At 38.5% G+C, this 27,213-nt stretch overlaps 1 pseudogene; it reads right to left on the reverse strand.

Moving 5' to 3' along the window:
- Positions 1–4,121: 4,121 nt before the first annotated feature.
- LOC131277361 (olfactory receptor 2G2-like) overlaps positions 4,122–27,213 on the reverse strand; it is a 70,023-nt pseudogene continuing 46,931 nt past the window's right edge.

Genomic DNA, 27,213 nt, shown 5'->3' on the forward strand with positions numbered 1-27,213 from the left:
AAGTACAGTGTTAACTATAATCCATGCTTTTGTCAGTTCTTCAGATGTGGTCATCAATTGCAATGAATGTTCCACTCCAAAGAAAGAATTTGTTAATGTGGAGAAGAGTGGACATTGTGGGGATGGGGAAATTTTGGGAGTCCCTTATATTTTTGTGTGTAACATTTTGTGTAATCTAAGTATCTTTTAAAAAATAAAAAAATACTTATAAAACTCTATTACAGATGACATGATCTTATATTTAGAAAATTCTGACATATCTACAACAAAGCTTTTAAGCTAATAAATGAGTTCAGCAAAGTGGCAGGAAACTAAACCACTATGCCAAAAAAAGGTGGTGTTTCTAAGTACTAGTAATGAGCAAATCAAGGAGGAAATAAAGAAAAAATTCTATTTATAATAGCAACAAAAAATTCAAATATGTAGAAATTAATTTAATCAAGAATGTAAAGGACCTTTATTCCAAAAACTACAAAACACTGCTAAAAATAATCAAAGAAGACCTAAACAAATGGAAGGACATTTGGTGTTCATGCATTGGAAGACCAAACATCATGAAGATGTCAATTCTACTCAAACCCATTTATATATTCAACACTATACCAATCATAATTCTAACAGCCTAATTAACAGATATAAAAAAAAGTCAATTACCAAGTTTATTTGTAAGGGAAAGTGTTCCTTAATAATAAAAAACATCCTAAAATAGAAAAACAAAATCAGAAGATGCATGCCTCCCGATACTGAAGAGTAGTATATAGCTACAGTGGTCAAAACAGTAGGGTAAAGGAAGCTGACTTGGCCCAGTGATTACGACATCCATCTACCACATGGGAGGTCTCAGGTTCAAATCCCGGGCCTCCTTGACTGGTGTGGAGCTGGCCCATGTGCAGTGCTGATGCACGCAAAGAGTGCCCTGCCACACAGGGGTGACCCCTGTGTAGGGGAGCCCCATGTGCAAGGAGTACACCCCATAAGGAGAGCCACCCAGTGCAAAAGAAAGTTCAGCCTGCCCAGGAATGGCACCACACACACAGAGGGCTGACACAGCAAGATGACACAACAAAAAGAAACACAGATTCCTGTGCTGCTGACAACAACAGAAGCAGACAAATAAGAACATGCAGCAAATGGACACAGAGAACAGACACGGGGGGGGGAGGGAAGGGAGAGAAATAAATAAAATAAATCTTTTAAAAAAACAGCAGAGTATTGGCATAAAGATAGATACATTGATCAATAGAATGAAAATGAGAGTTCAGAAATAGACCCTCACCTTTAAGGTCAAATGGTTTTTGATAAGCCTACCAAATCCACTTTTCTGGGCCAGAACAGTCTCTTCAACAAATGGTGCTGGGACAACTCGATATCCATACAAAAAGAATGAAACATGAGCCCTATATCACCCCCTATACAAGAATCAACTCGAAATTGATCAAAGACCTAAATATAAAAGCCAAGACTATAAAACTCCTAGAAGATAATGTAGAGAAATATTTACAAGCCCTTGCAGTAGGTGGCAGTCTCCAAAACCTTATACCCAAAGCTTAAGCAACTAAGGAGAACATAGATAAATGGAACCTCCTAAAAATTAAACACTTCTCCAGCAAAAAGGACTTTGTGAAGATGGTAAAAAGGCAGCCTACACAATGGAAGAAAATATTTGGTAATCATACATCTGACAAGGGTCTAATATTCATTATATATAAAGAGATCCTGCAACTCAACAATAAAAATTCAAATGACCTGATTAAAAATTGGCCAAAAAACTTGAATAGGTATTTTTCTTAAAAAAGAATTACAAGTGGTGAAGAAACACATGGAAAAAAATGTTCAACATCACTGGCTATTAGGGAAATGCAAATCAAAGCTACAGTGAGATTTAATTTCACACCTACTAGAATGGCCATTATTAACAAAACAGAAAACTGAAGGTGTTGGAGAGGATGTGGAGGGGCAGGAATGCTTATTCACTGTTCGTGGGAATGTAGAATCCCCACTGTGAGTCTGTTTAGTGGTTCGTAAGAAAGTTAGATATAGATCTACCATGTGAATCTGCAAGACCACTACTAGGTATATAACCCAGAAGAACTTAGAGCAGTGATATGGACAGACATCCACACACCTATGTTCATAGTGACATTATTCACAATTGCCAAAAGATGGAATCAACCCAGGATTCCATCACATGGAATTTTATTCAGCAGTAAGAAATAATGAAGTCGTGGAGCATATGACAACATGGGTGAGCCTATAGAACTTTATGTTGAATGAAGCAAGCCAGGCACAAAAGGACAAATATTGCATGATTTCACTATTATGAACTATTAATAAATAAAATGAGAAAAATCATGGAGTTAATAATAGCAAGAATATGTCACCAGAAAATAGAACCTAGTTACAGAATGAAAAGCTGAAATTTAATCTTTGCAGAATTGGTAAAAAATGTGTTTTTAAATGTTTAGAAATGAATGAAAAATGTCAAAGAACATTTTAGGATTTATAATTTATAGCACTAACATATGAGCATTATAGTGGTTTGTTTTTTGTTAATTTTTTTCTTTTTTCAAGTCTTGAAAAAATGCTCTAATATTGATTAAAATGATAAATGCACAACTCTGTGATTATATCAAATGTCATTGATTGTAAACTTTAATATAATAATATGGTGAGTTTGGGGAAAAATACACCAAATGTAAGATATATGCTATAATTAGTAGTAATATATTAATAGTAATATACTATGATGCTCTTTCATAATTTGTTACAAATGTTTCACAAAAATGCAAGGTATTGGTTGTGGGTGATGTATGGGAACTGTATGATGTTATGCATGTTTGTTTTCTAAGTTCACAACTTTTACTATATACTTACTGTTTCTGATTGTTCATGTAAGTATAACATACTTCAATAAATTTTTAATGGAATAAAACAGGCTGTTAGAAATACATAATTTAATATGAGGTTTTGAAGATTAGACACTTGAGCTTAAAGAGAAAGCTGGGAGGCATTGTAAAGTCATATGCAAAGGTTTTATTTTAAATTGTGATTAAATCATAATGTACTTGCTGTTCTCAAAAACCTAGTGAGGGGGGAAGTGGCTAAGACTTAATCAGTTGGACTCCCATCTACAATATGGGAGGCCCGGGGTTCACATCCCAGAGCCTCATTGTGAAGACAGGCTCACCCACATGCTGCGGAGAGCCCACAAGCACCATGGACAATCACTTCAGCAAGGTGATGCAACAACAAAAAAAGGGAGACAAGCAAAAAAAAAAAAAAAGGCAGAAGAGCATGCAGCAAGTGGACACAGCGAGCAGACAGCAAGCAAGCCACAAGGGCGGGGAGATAAATAAAAAGTAAAAAAATACAGACACAAAAGAATGCACAGAGAATAGACACAGAGAGCAGATGGCAAACAAAAAGCCACAAGGGGGGATTTTTTAAAAAAACTACTAAGGGAAGAAATACAAAAAATCAGAAACTTATAATACAGGACTGGGTGTGGGGTGCAGCACTAGAGGTGAATTCAGAGAGCCTACAAATGGGACTTAAGGGGCTTAGGAACCCATACTTAGAGTTGATAAAAGAATATCACTGAAGTTTAGTGTTTTCTCTTTCTGTTCTGAGCAACTGGTCAAAGTATTTTAATTTTTGTGAAAGAAAAATTGTGAAAACTTTATAATAATTCAGTAGTTTATAGCCATCTAAAAATATGGCTGTGGCTATTAAAGAGAATAAATATTATAAAAACTAACTTTAAAAACAATAAAATCCTTAGAACAGTGATCTGTTTTAATTGGGTCTATTGCATTTCAGGTCCTAGTATACAGCCCAGTTTAGAAATAATGTAATGGTAGTTGTGCAAATTGGCCAAGTCCCACAGCTCTTCTGTGGTGAAATGGGCACTCAAACTCAGATTGTTCAGATTCTGAAATTCAAGCTCTAATTTATTCTCTTCTACTGAATCCCATTGACAGGGTCAGGAACATAAAAAAAATTAGTTATTTAGTCACCCTTCATTAAGTGATTCACCCTTAGTAAGTCTCTCCTAAATGTTTCTTGATAATCATGTCCCGCTCAGTCATAGAGTTTCCAAAATTTTTTTTTCAGTGCTACCTTTACTTTTTGTTCCTCAGGGTATAGATGAGTGAGTTAAGCATGGGGATCACCACAATGTAGAAGAGGGAAGCAAACTTTCCTTGGCCCTTGGATCTACTTTTGGCTGACTGCAAATACATAAAAATGATGGTTCCATAGAAGATGACTACCATCAGGTGGGAAGAGCAGGTCCCAAATGCTTTATGTCTTCCAATGGCTGACTTGATCTTCAAAATTGCTTGAGCAATGTACCCATAGGAGATTAGGATGAGTGACAAAGGCACCACCAGGAATAATACACTAGCCACAAAGAGCTCAGCCTGGTTGAAGGTGGTGTCCACACATGCCAACCTGATGAGTACAGGGACCTCACAGAAGAAATGATCCACCTGGCAGTGACCACAGAAGGGCAGCTGAAGGGAGAGTGTGGACTGAATCAATGTAGTGGCCACCCCACTGAGCCATTCCATAGAGGCCAAGACATGGCAGAGCCAAAGATGCATGAAAAAATATAATGTAAAGGATGGCAAACAGCAACATAGTGATCATAGGTCATCACAGCCAGGTGGATACACTCAGTGTAGCCCATTACAAGGGAGACATAGAGTTGAATCATGCAGTCTACATATGTGATGGACTTATCTGAACACTTGAGGTTGACTAGAAGCTGGGGAATGATACTGCTGAGGAAGCAGAGGTCCAGGAAGGAGAAATGGGAGAGGAAAAAAATACATAGGAGTGTGGAGTTTAGAGTCCAAGATGGACACCAAGATGATAGCAGTGTTGCCTAGAAAGGTCATGAGGTAAAGGAACAAGATTATTCCAAAGAGAACCAGCTCTAACTGAGACTTGTCTGAAAAACCTATCAGAATAAATCCAGAGGAGGCACTCTCATTGGTCCCCTGAATTACTCTTACTTTGACCTTTCACTTCTGAAAGATGAAGTCATATCATGTATTAACCTCAGGGATTTTATGACAAATCAATGACAATAAAGATTTAGTGCTAGGGGCAAGATGGTGTCTGAGTGAGTGCATCTCTTAATCTCTCCTGCAAAGAAGCAGGTGAGTACGATCAGAGTTCTGCTGGACCAGGCTGTTTTGGTGGCTTGCAGGGCAGGATGTGTCTGGACATTGATTTGGTGAGACAGTGACAGAAGAGATTCTTGCAAGAGGTAGAATTTTGGGTCTCTGACATAGAGGTCAGAAGTTGTGGGTGGGACTCTTCCCCCTAGGGCTGGCAGCCCAGATGTGGCAATCCCTGAAAACTTTGTTGTGCTGAGGTGTTCCCAGACCCTGAGCAGGCTGTTTCAGGGGCTTGCAGGGCAGGAGGTGACTGGATGTCAATTTGGTGAGACAGTGACAGATTCTTGTGAGAGGTGGAATTTTGGGTTTCTGACACAAAGCTCAGAAGTTGTGGGTGGGACCCCTCCCCCTAAGGCTGGCAGCCCAGCCACAGGGATCCCTGAAATCTTTGTTGTGCTACAGCATTCCCAAACCCCATGTTTACTGGATGCATGGTTCCCAGGTCTGTATACCCTAAAACCTGGTAGCCCAAACTCCACAGACTTACATACCTTGAGTCTGCAATATCCCGGACTTCCCATCCCCAAATCCAGCACCCTGAGGCCCGTCTGAGGTCCTTGATTACCCTAGCACTCCACGTTTTTTTCTTTTCTTTGAGCTTTGAGGAGTGTACCAGCTGACTTGGGGAGAGTCTGGGAAGAAAGCAGAGGTGAATCTGCTGAGAAAGCCCAATTTACCTAAATGTCCTAGGATAGGAAACTTGGTCTGGGAGGAGGTGGATCAGAAAATCATTTAGACCTCCCCTAGCACACCTAAGGGGAAGAGACTGTAGGACATGCTACCCCATATTTGGGGTTGCTGGTGAGGTGTAAGTGCTCTCATGCTGGAAATAAAGAGTCACTGTCTTCTGTGTTGAGTTGGTTCAACAAGAACCCACTTAAATCTCCTACCAGACCTCTCAGGCAGCTTTCCAGCTGACCTGGGAGAGACAGAAGTGAGGATGGGAGAAAGAGGGAATGTAAGATCCCTAAGCATTTTATTTAACTGCAAAGAGGATTCCTAGCTTGAAACTTTGATTCCTTTTTTTTTTTATCATGGTTGCTACTGTTGCATTGTCTCCTGGTCTTATCTCCTATTTTATCCCACAAGGTTCTTTTTCATTTATTTAGTTTTTTTTTCTGTTTATCTTGCTTGTTTCATCCCCTTTTATGTTCCCCCCTTTTCTCTCTTTTTTTCTCTCTTTTTCTTCTTTTTTAATTTTATTTTCTTTATTTAATAGGTGCTGCAGGGAGCACTTCACATTTGCTGTGTTTCCTCATCCTCCATTTCCTCTTTTCTGTGTGTATTGATTTTGGCCACCTACACTCTCCCTTTCCTCTACATTTTTCTATCCTCCATCATCTACTGTTTCTCTTGCATTCCACCTCCCTTTCTTTGGCCCCCAAATTGTCTGATTTTTTTTATTTCTCATATCTTTGTTCTGTTTTCTTTTATCCACTCTTGATATTATTGTCTTTCTTTTCTCTTTCCCTCTCTCATGAAAATACTGACCTTTTAATTCATACTATATTCCTCCCCATATTCAGTTGACTGTCTCATTATAGGTACTCTACTTACTGCTATGACTCTACACAACTTACATGAGTCTAATATCCATTCTCCTAGATCTCACATTGTTTCTCTGTTAACATTTATTACCAATACTACTTTATACATTTTCTTTTCTTACCCATTTTGCTTTCCCTGGCCCTAAATTTTCCTTCAAAGTGAACGTAGCCAGCAACAAGAAAATAGAGTAAGAAGAACAAAGTGATGAAGAGAAGACACTTACACATGAACAACAACTAATTAATCCCCAAGACTAGACAAAGAAGCTAAGGAACTGATTAAACCTGTCAAGATAAAATGATGACCAGACAGCAACAAAAAACTACAAACCAAACCAATAATCAGGAAAATGTGGCTGAATCCAATGAACAAACTAAAAACCAGGAAGAGGAGCTCTCAAAACATATATATTAGAGACCAACTTAATGAAGTAAAGGAAGAGATTAACAATATGAAGAAAACACTTGGAGAGAATACAGAAGAAATTGCAGTCACACAAAAAGATAACAGATATGATGGTGATGAACACCACAGTTCAAGAAATCAAAACTACCCTCTCAGCAAAGAGCACCAGATTAGAAGAGGCAGAGGACAGAATTAGTGATGTGGAAGACAGTACATCTGAAATCAGAGAGTAGAACTGATCAATAAAAAGGTAGAAAAAAACGCAGCTGGGACTTAGGGACCTGAATGACAATGCAAAATGCACAAACATACGTATTATAGACATCCCAGAAGGAGAAGAGAAGGGAAAGAGGACAGAAGGGGTGTTGGAGGAAATAATGACTGAAAAGTTCCCAAATCTACTGAGGGAGATGGATGTACATGTCCAGGAAGTACAATGCACCCCAAACACCATAAATCCCAGCAGACCCACCCCAAGACATATACTTGTCAAATTATCCAATGCTCAAGACAGAGAAAATTCTAAAAGCAGCAAGAGAAAAGAAAACCATCACATACAAGGGAGGCTCCATAAGATTAAGTGCTGATTTCTCATCTGAAACCATGGAGTCAAGAAGGCAGTGGTATGATATAGTCAAGATAATAAAACAAAAAAATTTCCAACCAAGAATACTCTACCCAGCTAAACTAGCATTCAAAAATGATGGAGAGTTCAAAATATTCACAGATAAACCAAAATTAAAAGAGTATGCCAACAAGAACCCTGCCCTTCAAGAAATACTAAAGGGAGTTCTGCAGGAACAAAGAAAAAAACAGGAGAGGCAGAGTTGGAGGAGAGTGTACAAGCAACAAAAAAGACAAAAAGAGAAGAAAAAAATTTTAGACAAACACAAGTCCAAAGAAAATATGGCTAACATAAATAATTCTTTGAAAGTAATAACACTGAATGTCAATGGATTAAATTCACCTGTAAAAAGATTCAGACTGGAAGATTGGATAAGGAAATATGACCCATCTATATGCTGTCTACAAGAAACACATCTTAGATAGACCCCGGGATTCAAGGAGGTTGAAAGTGAATGGCTGGAAAACAATCTTACAAGCAAACAATAACCAAAAAAAGTCAGGAGTAGCTATATTAATATCAGACAAAATAGACTTTAAATGCAAAACAATTGTGAGAGGCAAAGATGGACACTACATATTAGTGAAAGGGATAATCTTTCAAGAAGGATGAACAATCATATATATTTATGCTCCTAACAAGGGAGCCTCCAAATACATGAGGCAAACATTGGAAAAGCTAAGTGAAATAATAGATGCCTCCATAATTATACTGGGGGACTTTAATACACCACTATCAGTTTTGGACAGAACATCTCAAAAGAGAATCAATAAACAAAAACTCTGAACAGCATATTAGAGGAGCTGGACTTAATAGACATATACAGATCATTACACCTGAATACAGCAGGGTATACATTTTTCTCAAGTGCACATGGATTATTGTCCAAGATAGACCATATGCTAGGCCACGAAGAAAGGCTCAAGGAATTCAGAAAGATGAAAATCATAAAAAATAATTTCTCTGATCACAGGGGAGTGAAACTGGAAATCTACAAGGACCAGACCCAGATTTCACACCAAGATATGGACATTAAACAGCACACTCTTAGAAAAACAGTTGGAGAAGGAGGAAATTTCAAAAGAAATTAATAACTACCTTGAAACTAATGAAAATGATAACACAACCTACCAAAACTAATGGGATGCAGCAAAAGCAGTACTGAGAGGGAAATTTATAGCAACAAATTCATACATCAAAAAGAAGAAAGAGCAAAAATTGAAGAACTAACTGCACATTTGGAGAAATTAGTAAAAAAGGAAATAAAAAAGCAACCCCACAGTAAGAAAAAGAAAGAAAGAAAGAAAGAAAGAAAGAAAGAAAGAAAGAAAGAAAGAAAGAAAGAAAGAAGAAAGAAGATAAGAGCAGAACTAAATGAAATAGAAAATAAGGAAGCACTTGAAAAGATAAACAAAACCAAGAGCTGGTTCTTTGAGAAGATTAATAAAATTGACAAAACCTTAGCTAGACTAACAAAAAAAGAGAGAAGATGAAAATACACAAAATAAGATCCCACAGAAATAAAGACAATCATGGGAGGATACTTTGAAAAACTATATTCCAACAAAAATGACAATTCAGAGGAAATGGACAAATTCCTAGAAACACATAAGCAGCCTGTATTGATGAAAGAAGAAATTGATGATCTCAACAAACCATCACAAAGAAAGAGATAGAATCAGTCATTAAAAACCTCCCAAGTAAGAAGAGCCCTGGGCCAGACAGCTTCACTGGTGAATTCTACAAAACATTCTGGAAAGAACTAATGCCACTCTTGCTGAAACTCTTCCAAAAAATTGAAAGAGAAGAAATATTGCGTAACTCATTCTATGATGCCAACATTACCCTGGTAACAAGTCAAACAAAGGCATCACAAGAAAGGGAAATTACAGACCAATTTCTCTAATGAGACCAAAATGCTCAACAGAATACTTGCTAACCATATCCAACAACACATTAAATGAATTATACACCATGACCAATGGGATTCATTCTGGTTATGCAAGGATGGTTCAACGTAAGAAAATCAATCAATGTAATACACCATATAAACAGATTGGAGGAAAAAGTCACATGATTATATCTACTCATGCAGAAAAAGCATTTGACAAAATACAGCAAACTTCTTGATAAAAACACTGCAAATGTTTGGAATACAAGGAAATTTTCTGAACATGATAAAGAGTATATATGAAAAACCCACAGCCAACATTGTTTACAATGGTGAAGTCCTAAAATCTTTCCATGTAAGATCAGGAACAAGACAAGGATGCCCACTGTCACCTCTTTTATTTAACATTGTCTTAGAAGTACTTGGTCGAGCACTGAGGCAAGAACCAGACATAAAAGGCATTCAAATTGGGAAGGAAGAAGTCAAAATTTCATTATTTGCAGATGACATGATCCTATACATAGAAAACCCTGAGAAGTCTACAAGAAAGCTTCTAACTCATAAATAAGTTCAGTAAAGTCACAGGTTACAAGATAAATGTACAAAAATCAGTAGCATTTCTGTACACCAATAATGAGCAATCTTTTGATGAAAGCAAGAACCAAATACCATTCACAATAGTAAATAAATAAATTAAATACCCAGGAATAAATTTAACTAAAGAGGTAAAAGACTTATACACAGAGAACTACACAACACTGTTCAAGGAAATCAAAGAAGACCTAAAGAAATGGAAGAATATTCCCTGTTCATGGATAGGAAGACTAAATATTAGATGTCTATCTTAACAAAACTGATGTACAAATTCAATGCAATCCCAATAAAAATCAACACATCATTCTTTAAGGAACTAGAGAGACTAACTATGAAATTTATTTGGAAAGGAAAGAGGCCCTGAATAGCCAAAGACATATTGAAAAAGAAAAATGAAATAGGAGGAATAACAGTACCTGACTTCAAAACATACTACAAAACATACTACAAAAGCTAGTGAAAACAGCATGGTATTGGCACAAGGAGAGACGCAAAGACCAATGGAACCAAAGTAAGAGTTCTGATAGAGATCCTCATATATATAGTCATATAATATTTGATAAAGCCACCAAATCCTCTCAACTGGGAGAGAATGGCCTATTCAACAATTGGTGCCTGGAGAACTGGATATCCATATGTAAAAGAATTTAAGAGGATTACCAACTCACACCTTATAAAAAAATCAACTCAAGATGGATCAAAGACCTAAATATAAGTGTCAAGACCATAAAGACTTTGTAAAGCAGTGTAGGGAAGCAGCCACAGGACCTTGTAATAGGAAATCACTTCATGAACTTCACACCAAAAGCACGAGCAGCAAAAGAACAAATAGATAAAAGGGACTTCCTCAAAATTAAAGCCTTCTGTACCTCAAAGGAGCTTGTCAAGAAAGTGAAAAGAGAGACAACACAATGGGAGAAAATATTTCATAACCATATATCTGATAGGAGACTTATAACCTGCATATATAAAGAACTCCTATATCTCAAAAATAAAAAGACAAACAACCCATTTTAAAAATGGGGAAAAGATTTAAACAGACACTTCTCCAAGGAAGAAATACAAATGACCAAAAAGCACACGAAAAAATGCTCCAGATCTCCAGCTATTAGGGAAATGCAAATCAAAACTACAATGAGATACCATCTTACTCCCATAAGATTGCCAGCTATGAAAAAAACAGAAGACTACAAATGCTGGAGAGGATGTGGAGGAATGGGAACATTCATCCACTGCTGGTGGGAATGCAGAAGAATCCAGCCCTTCTGGAGGACAGTTTGGCAGTTTCTCCAAAAACGAGCTATAGATCTGCCACATGACCCAGCAATTCCACTGCTGGGTATATACCCAGTCGAACGGAAAACAAGGACACAAACTGATATATGCACACCAATGTTCATAGCAGCATTATTCACTATTGCCAAAAGTTGGAATCACCCAAATGTCCATCAACAGATGAATGGATAAATAAAATGTGGTATATACATACAATGGAATACTACTCGACTTTAAGAACAAATACACTAAAACACATGGGATAACATGGTTGAATCTTGAGAACCTTATTTTGAGTAAAGCAACCCAGGCATTGAAGGACAAATACTAAATGACCTCAATGAATTACTGTGATCTAAAACTTCTGTGAAGACAAGCTTAATAATTAGGGAAAAAAGGTCAAAGGATATAGAAACTGAGGAAAAGATGGAAGAAGTTGCCTTGCCAATTTGCACATTTATTGCAGTGATGGAAGGCAAAATATTAAAAACAAAGCTTTTACATCTTTTAATTTTTTGATACCCCAATTTATTTTTACCTTAATTTTTCTAAAAATTAATATGTATTCTATATCTAACCTTTAAACTCATCACTATATTCCATTTTACTATTAATGGAACCTGGCAATATATTAGGCTTCATTTTTGAAGAAGTTTTGGATCACAGAGAGGTTCAACAATGGCAGGCGAGGAATACTGGTGTGGGGTGTTATTAACAGGGCACACATGGTTGGCAGGGAGTTCTCTGGGTATATATCCAGGGTACATAAAAATGGATATTTTCATAGTGGTTACAATTAAAAACAACTGAGGGAGTGCTGAGTTCCTAGCCAGGGGAGCTCTATCACATTCCCTAAAGGAACAGCAATAACCCCCCAAATGCAATGGCAAAGACTAAAACAGGAAGATCCAACAATGAGACCTTGACTAACGACTATGCTTGTGAACCTGTGCACCTGAAATAAGAACAAGGCCTAGAGCTGCAGGGTGCCTAAGAGTTACCTCCTGAGAGCCTCCGTGTTGCTCAAATGTGGCCAGTCTCAAAGCCAAACTCAGCATGTAAATGCGTTGCCTTCCCCCCAGCATGACTCCCGGGGATGAGCCTCTCTGGTGCTGAGGGATTACTACTAAGTACCAGCTGATGATGTAACTAGAAAATGACCTTGAATAAAAGGGTCAACTCAGACCAGCAGAACATCTCAGTCTACATATAATACCCGGAGTTAAAAAATGCTTTTTGACCTGAATAAAAGGGGGAAATGGAAAGGACAAATGAGTTTATATGGCTATGAGTCTCCAAAAAGAGCCAGGAGGTTATCAGGTCAGCAGAGTCCTAAAGACAGATAAAGTAGATACAACCTCAGATATTGGTTCTTCTGAGGGCCAGAGACCCACAGTTTCTATGGTCATGGCAGATGGAGTTCAGTCCCATGTCAGTTGGCCCTACTTTGCAGTTTGTGTTTCTGTATGCTGGAGCTGGATTCAGATATGATCTTTGTTCACAAACCTCTCCTGTTACTTTTACTGGATCTGTAGTTGGTGCTGGGGTTTAATGTATACCCAGGGGACTTGAATCTCTGGACTGACCATGTGATAGCCAGGCCCTGAGCCTCAATAGACTTGCAATTCCTACACTCTGATTTATTGGACTTATCCCCCCTCAGCTAATATGGAGATAAAGAAGGTCAACCACCACACCATGGAGCCAAGAGTGCCTTCACCTGAAAGCAGGAGAATTGCAAGCAGCATCCATGTGGAATCTAAGCCCTCTCTTGATATAGATATGGAGTGGACACAACTATTCCAGGTCCACAGGATGGAGGATTAGAGTATGGATTAGAGTGGACTTACTGATAATCTATTCATGAACTATTGTGGTTAGTAATAAAAAAAAATGTGGCATTGGTGTGGAGAAAGTGGCTACGGTGGCTGCTGGTGGTAGGGAGTGTAAAGAAGAGATGTGATGTGGGGACGTTTTTGGCACTTGGAGTTGTCCTGAGTGGTGCTGCGGGGACATTTACCAGACATTGTATGTCCTCCCATAGCTCACAGAGTGGACTGTGGGAGAGTGTGTGCTATGGTGTGGACCATTGACCATGAGGTGCAGCAGTACTCAGAGATGTATCCACGAAGTGCAGTGAATGTCTCATGATGTTGGAGGAGGTTTTTGTTATTGGGGGAGGAGTTGGGTGACGGGGTTGGGGGTATATAAGAACCTCATATTTTTTTAATGTAACATTAAAAAAATAAAGAAAGAAAATAAAAAGGGCCCAAGCAAAAAAGGAAAAAGATTTAGTGCTGCCTAAAATATGAGTGGTTATATCCCTATTATCAAATATCAATAAGTAAAGGAAAATTCCTTGAATGTATGGAATGATCTTTCCTAAATTGTAATTTTAAAAAATTAAACAATTGTAATATATTACAAAACTAGCATTCAGTATGCTTTTATGATTATTCACAGGTTTAGAATTTTATTCAAGAGAAATCCATTAAACCTCCTATAAAAGAAGCAAAAAGAACATTTCTGGAATAAAATATAATGGTTTCAATTTTATTTAGCTTAAATGTAATCTCCCTACATTTATGGAGTATCAATTAAATAAATTAATATTATATTTATTAAACCTTTAAGATGCTGAAAGTTCTAAATCCATGTTTAATGGAATAAAGTTAAAAAAGGAAATGTAGGTCTACCCTCTCTGCAATGAATGAAGTAACTTAATAGGTAAAAAAAAAAAAAGATTTTGTGCTGGGAAATCAAGCCTTGGAAATAGATGAAGAAAAAGGCCACACTAGAAAATATTAGTGTGTGTGAACACAGTCTACTGGCTATAGGTTTTCCAACTACCTTGAGACAAAACAAAAGGTCATTGTGATTATAAAGCTAGAATATACAAAGTTTAAGGGTTCCTATTTGGAATGATGGAAAGGTTTTGGTAATGAATGGTGTTGATGGTAGCACAACATTGTGAATGCAATTAACACCACTGAAATACATTTCTGAATGTGATTAAAAGGGGAAATGCTAGACTGTATAGCTGGTAACAGAAAAATTTTTAAAAAGTCCATGGAACTATACTACACAGTGACTGCTATGTTAAACAATGGACTCTAGTTAATGGTAAAATTGTAAAAATATCGTGTTATCACTTGTAAAAAACATTCCACACCAATACAAGGCATTGGTGGCAGAGTGGTGTATAGGAACCCTGTATTTTTTGCATGGTTGTTCTGTAAACTCACAAATACTCTAATAAACAAGATTTAAAAAATAAATAAATTTGTGGGGACATTGCTGTATATATTGACTAAATCAAATAGCAGGATATGGTAATTAAAGGTAAGTTTGAGTCAATTTTTCAAAGACCTTAAAGGTCAGTAAACCTTATTTGTATATTATTCATCAAGTAAAAGGAAAGTCTTCATAAGAGGGATGTGGCTTTGTTTGAATTTTCTTTTTAAAGATGTGTGTCTAAACAATGTAGTAAAATTTAAAACAGAAACCACTTTAATCCAGAAATGATGTTAAAAAAAATAAATGGATAGACAACCAGCAAGATGACAGGAGAGTAAGGAGCCTAGAGTCAGCTCATGCAACAGGGCAGTTAGTAATCACCCAGAGCTATCTGAAGCTCCTGTTTGGGAGCTCCAGGAGACCAGAAGAACATCCTCCAGTATCCTGGAAAGAATGGAAGGAGACTACCCACCTGCAGAGAAGATTCATGAGTAAAGTACTCCATGTCCTGGAGGCCGGTGACAATCCTCCACTGGCATTTCAACCCACCTTAGGAGCTAATCTGTGGCTAGAATTGGAGGCTCCACTTCCCAAAAAAACAGGGGAGGAAGAGATAGTTGGGCACCAACTTCAGCTACTGATTAGTAAATTTGGCAGGCTAAATTATAACCCTAAGAACAGATAAAATTTGAACATGTCCAAGTCAGAAAGAGGCCAGACTCTTCCCCTGCCATAAGGGGAAGCAGGGTGCACTGAAAATCTTAGTGCTGGCAAGGGAAGCCTTCTTTCTATCCAGATCAGATTGCAGTTGTATCCTAAGCCCCAGCCCCACCTCCAGCAGGGAGGAAGCAGGGGAGACCTGTGCCAGCCTCTCCTGTTAACTGCAGGCATATTTGGCTGGACAGAGTTGGAAGTCTACCTGGGCAAATGTGGTCAGTTTAGACCCACACAGCATAGATTGCTGCCCACACCTGTAGCCCCATCCACATCTCAGGCAGGGGAGAAAGAGACATGAAGCTTCATCAGTCTCTCAGGCAACTATAGTCTAGGCCTGCATGACTTGGATTACTACACTTGGCTGTGGCTCTGTCACTACCCCTGGCAAAGGAGAAAGTTGGGAGAAGCTTCATTGGTCCCTGGGGCAATGAGAGAAGCATGAGCTTCTACAGCTTAACAGCATCAACTATATTCTTGGCACCTACTACACAACCAGCAAGGGAGAAAGGGCAAGAAGCCCTAAACTAAAGAGAGAAACTGCACCCAGAATAAATGCATCTATTAAGCCACATGCCAATACACCAACAAAAAATTACAATCCACACCAAAAAACAGGAAAATATAGCTCAGTTAAAGGATCAAGATAAGCTTCCAGATGACATAAAGTAGTTCAGACAACTAATCATAGATGTTCAAACAAATCTTCTTAATAAATTCAATGGGATGGCTAGAGAGATTAAGGATATTAAGAAGATATTGAATGAGCACAAAGAAGAATTTGAAAGCTTACATAGAAAAATAGCAGATCTTATGGGAATGAAAAGGGTAGTAAATGAAATTAAAAATACATTGGAATCATATAATAGCAGATTTGATGAGGCAGAATAAAGGATTGTTGAGCTTAAAGAAATGGCCTCTGAAAGTGAACATACAAAAGAACGGCTGAAGAAAAGAAAGGAAAAAATAGAACAAATTCTCAGGAAACCGAACAACAGTAAGAGACATGAAAACATACATGTCATGGGTGTCCCAGAAGGAGAAAAGAAGGGAAAAGGGACAGAAGGATATTTGAAGAAATATGGTAAAAAATTACCCAACCCTATTGAAGGACATAGGTAGCCATGTCCAAGAAACACAATGTACTCCTATCTGAATAAATCTGAATAGACCAACTCTGAGACACATGCTAATCAGAATTTCAAATACCAAAGACAAAGGGGATTCTGAGAGCAGCAAGAGAAAAGTAATGCATAACATAAGGGACACTCAATAAGTTTAAATGCTGATTTCTCAACAGAAACCATGGAGGTAAGAAGACACTGGTCTGATATATTTAAGATACAGCAGAGAAAAACCTCCAGCCAAGAATCTAATATCCAGCATTATTGTTTTTCAAAAATGAGGACTAGTTTAGAATATTCACAAATAAACAGAAACTGAAAGAGTTTGTAAACAAGAGACCTGCTTTGCAGGAAATACTAGAGGGTGTGCTATAACCTGAAAAGAAAAGTCAGGAGAGGGAGACTTGGAAGAGAGTCTAGACATGAAGATTATATCAGTAAATGTAATTAAAATTGTCAAGAGAGTGATGAAAATAATATATGACAGATAAAACCCAAATATTTAGGAATAAACTTAACCAATGATGTAAAGCAACTCATTGGTTAAAAAAAAAAACAAATTAATTAGAAGAACATTCCAATGTCACAGATTGGAAGACTTAATATCATTAAGATGTCAATTCTTAAATAAAAGTAAAAATTTTAAAAAGGTGTTTCACTCAAATTGATACACAGATTCAATGGAATCCTGACAAAAATTCCACCACTACTTTTTAAATAAATGGAAAACATAATTATCAAATTTATTTGGAAGGTTGAGGGGTCCTGAATAGCCAGAGACATCTTAAAAAGGAAAAACAAAGTTGGGGGACTCTCACTTCTGGGCTTTAAATCACATTACCTAGCTACAGTGGTAAAAACAGATGGTACTGGCATAAAGACAGACACATAGACCAAAGGAAGAGAATTGATGATTCAGAAAGAGACGTTCACATCTAGGGTCAAATGATTTTTAACTAGCCTATCAAACCCACCCAACTTGAGCAGAACAGTCCAGTCAACAAATAGTGCTGGGAGAACGGGATATCCATAACCAAAAGAAGGAAAGAGAACCCCTATTGCACATCTTATATAAACATTAGCTCAAAATGGATTAAACCTAAATATAAAAACAAGAACAATAAAGCTTCTAGAAGAAAATATGGGAAAATATCTTTAAGACCTGGTGGTAGGTGGTGGATTCTTAAAGGAAATAAGAGGAGGACTGAGATGGACTACTGATATTTAATGTATGTGGAGGTTTTAATTAACTAGTGTAAAAGTGTGGACATGTATAAAGTTGATGGTAACACATTTTAGTGAGTAACAGCTGGTTTATAAATAGGAATGTGGCTGAAAAGGGCAATCTAGGAATGTAAATGCCAACTAAAGAAAGCTAGAGAATAATTTAGGGAGTGAATAATACAGTAAACCCAGAGGTGGGTGAGAATTGTAGTTGATGGGACAGATTCAAGACTGTTCTTTGTGAGCTAAAGAGATGTACATCACTATTTGTGGGGGTGGAAATGTGGAGAAACATGGGAAAAATACAAATGGAGTGACCTATGTAATGTGCTTAACAGTAATAATGTAATATTCATACATCTATGCCAAAGATGTACTGTGTTGATAATGGGGGAGTATGGAAAAAGTGTGCCAAATATACACTATGGTCCTGGTAATAATCTGATGATATTATCTCATCCGTAAAAAATGTTCCACCACAGTGTGGTGTGTTGATAGAGGGGTGTTGTAAATGGGAATACTACACATGTGCATGATTGTTTTGTAAATTTACTTCTGTCATAAAAAATGTATTTAAAAAAATTAATAGGATGGGTTAGGGGAAAATATACCAAATGTAAGATAAGGAATATAATTAGTAATAAGATTTTGACAATATTCTTTAATAATTTGTAACAGGGCGGTGGACTTGGCCCAGTGGTTAGGGCATCCATCTACCACATGGAAGGTCCGCAGTTCAAACCCCGGGCCTCCTTGACCTGTGTGGAGCTGGCCCATGCACAGTGCTGATGCACACGAGGAGTGCTGTGCCACAGAGGAGTGTCCCCCCCATAGGGGAGCCCCACGCGCAAGGAGTGCACCCCGTAAGGAGAGCCGCCCAGCATGAAAGAAAGTGCAGCCTGCCCAGGAATGGCACCACACACACGGAGAGCTGACACAAGATGATGCAACAAAAGGAAACACAGATTCCTGTGCCGCTGACAATAACAGAAGCGGACAAAGACGACGCAGCAAATAGACACAGAGAACAGACAACCGGGGGGGAGGAGATAAATAAGTAAATAAATAAATCTTTAAAAAAATAATTTGTAACAAATGTCTCACAACAAAGCAAGGTGGTGGTGGTCAGTTGGTAGATGGGACCACTGTATGATGTTATGTATGTTTGCTTTGTAAGTTCAAACCTTTACTATATGTTAATTGCTTATGTATGGTCACGTGTAAATGATATAAAATAATAATGGGGTGTGTTGGGGGAAAGATACACCAAATGTAAAATACTTTGGCTAGTAGTAATATTTTGAGGATGTGCTTTAATCATTAGTTAAAAATATTTCACAACAATGTGAGGTATTTAGGGTAGTATGAAGTATGAGAGCCCTGTATAATGTTGTACATGTTTGTTTTGTAAGTTCACAATTATTACTATACTCTTATTGTTTATATATGTATGTTTATATATGAATGGATATCTTCAATAAATTTTTTAAATGGATATATTTATATATATGAATGAATACATGAAGAGCTTATTAATTTTTGAGATTATATTTTATACTCTACTTAATTTTCACATTCGGCTCCATTCATTTATAAACAACTTTTTAAGAGCACATTATACCTCTTAGAGAAATAATATTACTTAATTATTTGTCTTTGGACATGAAATCAGTTCATGTATCCATCCTTATTTATTTAATGAATATTGTGTTTGAGGTCCTACACTACATATCAGGAATATAAAACTAAAAATACATTGCAATCAAGAACTTTGTTGGCTAGGAAGAAACAAGCAAGCCCCCAAAAAAGTAGAAGTTGTTTAAGGGTTAGCCATATGTTCTCCCATCCATGCCTAATTATGGCACTGCAGGTTGATGGATGTGAAATGGTTTCAGGCCATCTCTGTGAATCCTCCCTTCATAGTAATCATGTGCAGATAAGTACCTAGACATGTGAAGAAAAGGGAATAAAGTGAAGAAAAACCAATAAAGGTAAGGCAAGCAATAGAAATGTAACAAGCATTTAATCAGGATCATTAGAGAGCAGTTTTGGGTAAGAGAGTCATGATGCATTTAGCAGAGATTTAAAGATTAACATGGGTTTGAAAATGAGCATAACTCCTTAATTTCAGAGAAAACTTTCATAAAGCCCATCAGGTCATTTAAGAATGGATATGAGTAATGTTGAGGTTGCCAGTTACAATAGCTGGGTAACCAATGTTTCATTGCACTGTATCTCAAGGGGCCTGGTGCATTTTTCTTCTTGCAGGCAGCCAGTGGGAGTCCTTCAAACTGGGCATCATTGAATATGCTTGGAAAAGCAACCACTAAGCACTGAGTCACTTGGTGGTGGACTGAAACCCTACTCTGTATCTGCAGGGGACTGTCCACCAACATAATCCTCTGAAAGAACCCCCAGATCAATGGGAAGCTATACCAAATGTAAGCAATAGACCATATTACTAGTCATATTTTGATGATTTTTAAAATAATCTGTAACAAATATTCCAAAACAATGCCAGGTGCTGGTGGATGGGAAATGTATGGGAATTCTGCACATGATGCATGAATTTTTGTAAACTCACAACTTCTCTAAAAATATATATATTTTTTAAAATGTTCAATTCTGGTCCAGTCATTCTGGAAATAAATCCAAGAGTACCTATCACATTGTTGAGCTTGCAAGCTGCTTCTCTCTGCACAACAGAATTCACTGTCTGGTCTGGATGTTGGGCTCAGAAAACTTCTGTCTACTCTGGCCTATTTTGGAAAAGAGAAGTGTGCCCTGCCTTTTTAGGCTGGATTTTTCCTGAGAGACTGCCAGGTTTTGAATAATGGCTACTTATAGAGGTTCAAGAGTGGGGTGATAAATCTGGATACTGTGCTCACTGTGATCACTGAGCTTATGGGTAAGTGTTCCCTATCTTCAAAATTGATTGCTAATCTATATCCGTGAATACCGATTGTGTGCATGAGAGCAATAAAAGTTCATGTGGCACTATCCTTTTTTTTTTAATTATTTATTTTTAAAAATTACATTCAAAAAATATGAGGTCCCATTCAACCACACCACCCCCACCCCCCACTCCTCCCACAGCAACACTCTCTCCCATCATTGTGACACATCCATTGCACCTGGTAAGTACATCTCTGAGCATCACTGCACCCCATAGTCAATGGTCCACATCATAGCACACACTCTCCCACATTCCATCCAGTGGGCCCTGGGGGGATCTACAATGTCCCGTACTTGTCCGTGAAGCACCACCCAGGACAACTCCACGTCCCAAAAACGCCTCCACATCTCATCTCTCCCTCCCATTCCCCAAACCCAGCAGCCACCATGGCTACCCTTCCCACACACATTCCACATTTTCTCTGTGGACATTGGATTGGTTGTGTCCATTGCACATCTATGTCAAGTGGGGGCTTAGATTCCACATGGATACTGGATGCACTCCTCCTGCTTTCAGTTGTAGACACTCTAGGCTCCATGTTGTGGTGGTTGACCTTCTTCAACTCGATGTTAGCTGAGTGGGGTAAGTCCAATAAATCAAAGTGTAGGAGCTGAAGTCTGTTGAGGCTCTGGGCCTGGGTGTCATATTATCAGTCCAGAGATTCAAATCCCCTAAATATATCTTAAACCCCAGCACCAACTACAATTCCAATAAAGTAGCATGCAAGTCTTGTGAAAAGAGATCCCCTCTGAGTCCAATTCCATCATACAGAAACACCAGCTCCAAAGAAAGGCCATCTGCCATGGCGGTGAACCCCATCTGCCATGACCATAGAACCCATGGGTCTCTTTATCCCTCAAAAGAACCAATACCTGGGGTTGTATCTACTTTATCTGTCTCTTAGGCTCTGCTCAGTTGTGCATAAGGGCATTCCTTCTGACAACCTCCAGACTCTTTTTTAGAGACTCATAGCCTTATAATCTCATTTCTCCTTTCCATTTCCCCCTTACATTAGGTCAAACAGCATTTTGAAGTCATGTTATTATATGTAGACAGGGATATTCTGCTGATCCGTATTGAACCTTTAATTCAAGGTCATTTTCTAGTTGCATCTTCAGCTGGTATGTGGTAGGTGATCCCTCAGTGCCAGGGAGGCTCATCCCCGGGTGTCATGTCCCTCGCTGGGGGAATGCACTGCATCTACATGCTGAGTTTGGCTGTGAGAGTGGCAATATTTGAGTAACATGAAGGCTGTCAGGAGGAAACTCCCAGGCACAGTGCTCCTCTAGGCCTTGTTCTTATTGCATGTGTATAGGCTCAAAAGCATAGCCATTAGTATCAGGAGCCCACTGTTGGGCCCTCCTTCCTTCCCGGTTCTTGCTGTTGCCCCTGGCGGACTGCCACTTCTCCCCCATGGTCCATGACAGTGACCCCCTGGCCAGGGGCCCAGTACCCCCCCAGCTGTTGTTTTTAATTGTTTCCACTATGAGTATATCTAGACATTACTATATACCCTGGGCATATGCCCTGTATAACTCCCTGTCAACCATATATATCCTGTCAATAACATCCTATATCAGTATTCCTCCGCTGCCATTGTTGAACCACTCTGTGACCCAAAACTTCCTGTAAAGTGAATCCCAACATAATGTCAGCTTCACAAGAGTCTTAGATCACTGAAATTCATATATACAATATACAGTACTTCCCCAGATCCACCATAAAACCTTTCCTTTCCACAGCGATAATCTTTTAACTTATTCATATCATATTTCCTGAAACTGATGTACAGATTCTGAGACAATAGCTTTCAAACAAGGTGACATCTGTGCTTACTATGTGGTCCATACTTTAGGTTGTACAGTTTTCTAAATTTTTTAGTTATCCTATGTTTTGCCTTATGGTTTACATTATTAGTCTGTCGTCCCCTATATGTTTTTCGTGTAATATTACATGTTTTATATTCATCCTCGTGTACTCTCACAAAACTCCTCTCTTGCCCCCATATTTACCTTGGTTCCATCCATTCCACATCCATTTTCCCCTCCCCTTGGGGCCCACAACACCAGCCAGTCTCCATTTCCCAAGAAGCCATGTCCAGAGATACTTGCAGCAGTATTCAGGGCCTGACTTGCTCAACTGCCCTAATGCCCTGGGAGCCATCCTTTCTGACGAGAGATACAGTTCTCTCTATTTGACAGCATTAGTCCTCCCCAGGATGTGGGTCCACCCCAACTCTCACTTCTTGGGTCTCTTCCCAATGGTACAACCCACCTTGGCAAAATGAGCCTTCAGCTATTCCCCTGGAGTCTGTCCCGCATCAGACCATACCCCCTGAACATCCTAAACAGGTAACCCTCCTACTTATACTTTGATACGATTTTCTCAACATTTTGTTCTCAATGAACACCTGACACTCTCCCATGTTCGTATGTTGCCCCTCCCTCCCCCCAATTTTTGGACAATATTTCCCCTCTGCCCATCCCCAGCCCCCCTCAAACCCACAAAGCCCCATCCGAAGGCAACCCCTTGCCCCCATTTTGCCCCTTCTTTGTGCTCATACTTACCGCCAGCTCATCACAGATTCCACCCCTGCAGACATTAACTCATATCCTTCCTCCACCCCCCGATTTCCTGTAAGCCTCTTTTCCAGACTCTAGCTCTCTGAGGCAGTTTGCTTATTTCATATCATTGAGGTCATTTAGTAACTGTCCTTCAATGCCTGGGTTGCTTCACTCAGCATAAGATTCTCAAGGTTCATCCATTTTACCTTCCCTCATACCCTAGCCCTCCCAAAAATAGTAGTGGTCATTTATATAAACACAGCCCCTATTCCAGGTGCTTTTCATTTATCTCATTTAGTCTTCTACAAACCCTTCAAATGTAGAATGTTACTGAAGCAAATAGGCATAAGTTTGGTATTTTATATTTTTATATAATTTCTTTGCCTAATCACAATCTAGATTTAATCAGGATTCAGAGCTAATCAGGCCCTAGAAAGCAAATTCACCCTAAGCAAAGCCTCAAGCTTGATAAATATTTGAAACCAGAATGCCAATTTATTAATTTTCCACAAACAATTACTTTTAAGCAGTCAAGCAGATAGAGCTTGACTTGACTAAACAGTAAAGATTCTCCTAGTATGAAAATGAAATCAGAAACTAAATTTTGGACAAAAGTTCTGGCTAATTAATTTATTTCTGCAGGCTTTCTATTGAGAGAGTTTTCATTAATTATTTGTCCAATTTTCCATATGAATTCTGGAAGAAATAAAATTATTCTATGGGGGGTGACTTAGGTACTTGAATGAATGATGGCTGCAGTCAGTTCAAGAGCTTATTCTTTTGTTACAGTGTATTTATAGATTCAAGTTAAAAGCCTTTGTCAACACAAAGCAACTCTCATCTATTCCTAAATTCCTAATTTTTGAATATTTTTTCAGTCTTGGTTTGGTCAGTAAAACAGAATGACTCTGAATATTATTGAATACAGGTGTTTAATAAAGGAAACAGGTCGTACTTGAACATAACAAGAGCTGGATGAGCAAAGGTCAGGAAGAGTGACAGAAAGTCAAGGAAGGGAAGCAGACTTGGCCCAGTGGATATGGCATCCGTCTACCACATGGGAGGTCTGCAGTTCAAACCCCGGGCCTCCTTGACCCATGTGGAGCTGGCCCACATACAGTGCTGATGCATGCAAGGAGTGCCATGCCATGCTGGGGTGTCCCCCACATAGGGGAGCCCCACATGAAAGGAGTGCACCCCATAAGGAGAGCCACCCAGCACAAAAGGAAGTGCAGCCTGCCCAGGAATGGTGCCGCACAACAGAGAGTTGTTGCAGCAAGATGACACAACAAAAAGAAACACAGATTCCTGGTGCCACTGACAACAACAGAAGCAGACAAAAAGGACACACAGTGAATGGACATAGAGAACAGACAACTGGGGCACAGGTGGGGGTAAGGGTAGAAAAATAAATAAAATAAATCTTAAAAAAGAAAAAAGTCAAGGAAACAGTCATTGATGACTTCAGCTTGATTCAAGTTTTTCTGGACATTGCTGCAATTGTCAAGCCCCTGGGAAAGGTCAAGGCCTTGGTCTGCAGCAGCTAAGCAGGGACTTGTGGAGAAATCTGTGAAGCCTTTTCATCTGGTTGCCACAGCCACCCTGGAATGATGACTTCTCCACTAACCAGTTCACTTTCCAAATACTGTGTAAGTTCCTCTCATTGGCAAACTTTAGCCTGAAACTATACAGAGAAGAGTCTTCTGGAAAATGAATTTCCCAGTGCAGAGGAGACCATAGAAGAGGATGATTGTAATGCAAAGCTGATATCTGACAATCTGGCACAATGGTAAATTAATTTTTCTGGTTATATTGAGATGGTTGCATGGAATCTTTCTTTTTATTCACTCAATATGGGAGTTACATTACTATATCTTTTTGATGTGGAATGTCCTTAAACTCCTATAATACATCCTATTTAGTCATTTTTACTCTTTTTACTTTTTAATTTTCTTTTTTTAAAGTTAATAGATGACATAAAATGTTACATTAAAAAACATAAAAGGGAAGCAGACTTGGCCCAGTGGTTAGGGCATCTGTCTACCACATGGGAGGTCTACTGTTCAAACCCTGGGCCTCCTTGACCTGTGTGGAGCTGGCCCATGCACAGTGCTGATGCACATGAGTGCCATGCCATGCAGGGGTGTCCCCCACATAGGGAAGCTCCACGCACAAGGAGTGTGCCCCATAAGGAAAGCCACCCAGTGTGAAAGAAAGTGCAGTCTGCCTAAGAATGACACTGCCCACATGGAGAGCTGACACAACAGGATGACACAACAAAAAAAGAAACACAGATTCCTGGTGCAGCTGACAACAACAGAAGCAGACAAAGAAGAAGACGCAGCAAATACATACAGAGAACAGACAACCTGGGTGGGGGGAGAAGGGGAGAGAAGTAAATAATCTCTAAAAAAAAACATAAGGTTCCCATAAGCCCCAATCCTCACCACCCCACCCCCATCATTTTAAAATTGTATTCTTTGAAGATACATAGATCATAAAAATGTTACATTAAGAAATATAAGAGGTTCCCATATACCCCACACCCCTCTACCCCACTCCTCCATCAACAACCTTTTTCATCAGTATGGCACATTCATTGCATTTGATGAATACATTTTGGAGCACTGCTGCACCACATGGATAATAGTTACATTAAAGTTTATAATCTCCCCCAGTACATTCAGTGTGTTATGGCAGGATATATAGTTTTACTGTTTTTAAATACACTTTGAAATCCAATTAGATGAAAAAATTCAAACTAAACTATGAAATATATTTACCATACAGATACTCTTTGAAAGAAATCTGAGGTGAAGTACTCCGCTGAGAAAGGAAATTAATTTATGGTAAAGTTTTGTGCTATGGGATGTAAGAATAAATAAAGGGTTTAATAATGATCATTTTCAAAATTAGCAATAGCAAAAGTGTTTAGCCATGGAAATCTGCATTTAATATTCCAGACAATTTTGATTCATAAATATTAGTATGTATTTATTTTTTAAAATGTTTATTATTTATCAAGCATTAGCTGACCTACAGATATTAATTCATTTAGGTATGTAATATTATTATTTCCAATTTATAGATGAGAAAACTGAGATATAGAGAGTTAATTCGTTTGAGATCATAATTCTAACAGCTGTGGATCGAGGGATTATTCCCAAGCAGTAAGGTCCTGGTAGTGCTATTAACTACTATATTATGTGTCTCAATGGCAAAGTTTGGTGGAGGGAGAATGGAGAGAGACCAGAGGAAGATACAAACAAAACATAATTCTTTTCTTGTTCAAAAGGAAAATGTGGATGTTGATAAGGAATGAATACTGCTGGAAAACAATGTTAGGCATTGTTCTTTTGCTCTTTAGATCAGATGCTTATATTCATGACAAGACTGAATTTGACCATCCTGCAACCACTGAAATTCCAAATTATATTTCCAGCCAACCACGGGTACTAACTGGTTGTGGTTATGATTCCAAATTTGGAGCTTACACATGCTGATGGGCCCACCAGGGGCTATGTGATTACTCCTGGCCTAGTGAACTGTGGTGACAGGGTTATGAGTATAAACATGTCTGATGGTGATCAACCTTAACTGGACTGGAGGTAAGTTCTCAAGAAAAAGGGTAATTGTAACTTGGGCAGAAATCCCAAAAGGTTTTACTAAGGTAGCCAAAGCCTAGATATATTATAGGGCCCTCCAATCCCCTCCTGGACTTTAAATTCTTTGAAATTGGAACTACATCTTATTTATCTTCCTTCTTCCCCCCAGTGCTCAGTGTAGTACCTTGAAAGAGATAAACTTACAACAGTCATAACTAGTACCAAATTTCAGAAGATTGGAGGATCTTCCTGCTCTCTTCTGAAA

The sequence above is a fragment of the Dasypus novemcinctus genome, assembly GCF_030445035.2.
Source record: "Dasypus novemcinctus isolate mDasNov1 chromosome 11 unlocalized genomic scaffold, mDasNov1.1.hap2 SUPER_11_unloc_1, whole genome shotgun sequence".
NCBI classification, from domain to species: domain Eukaryota; kingdom Metazoa; phylum Chordata; class Mammalia; order Cingulata; family Dasypodidae; genus Dasypus; species Dasypus novemcinctus.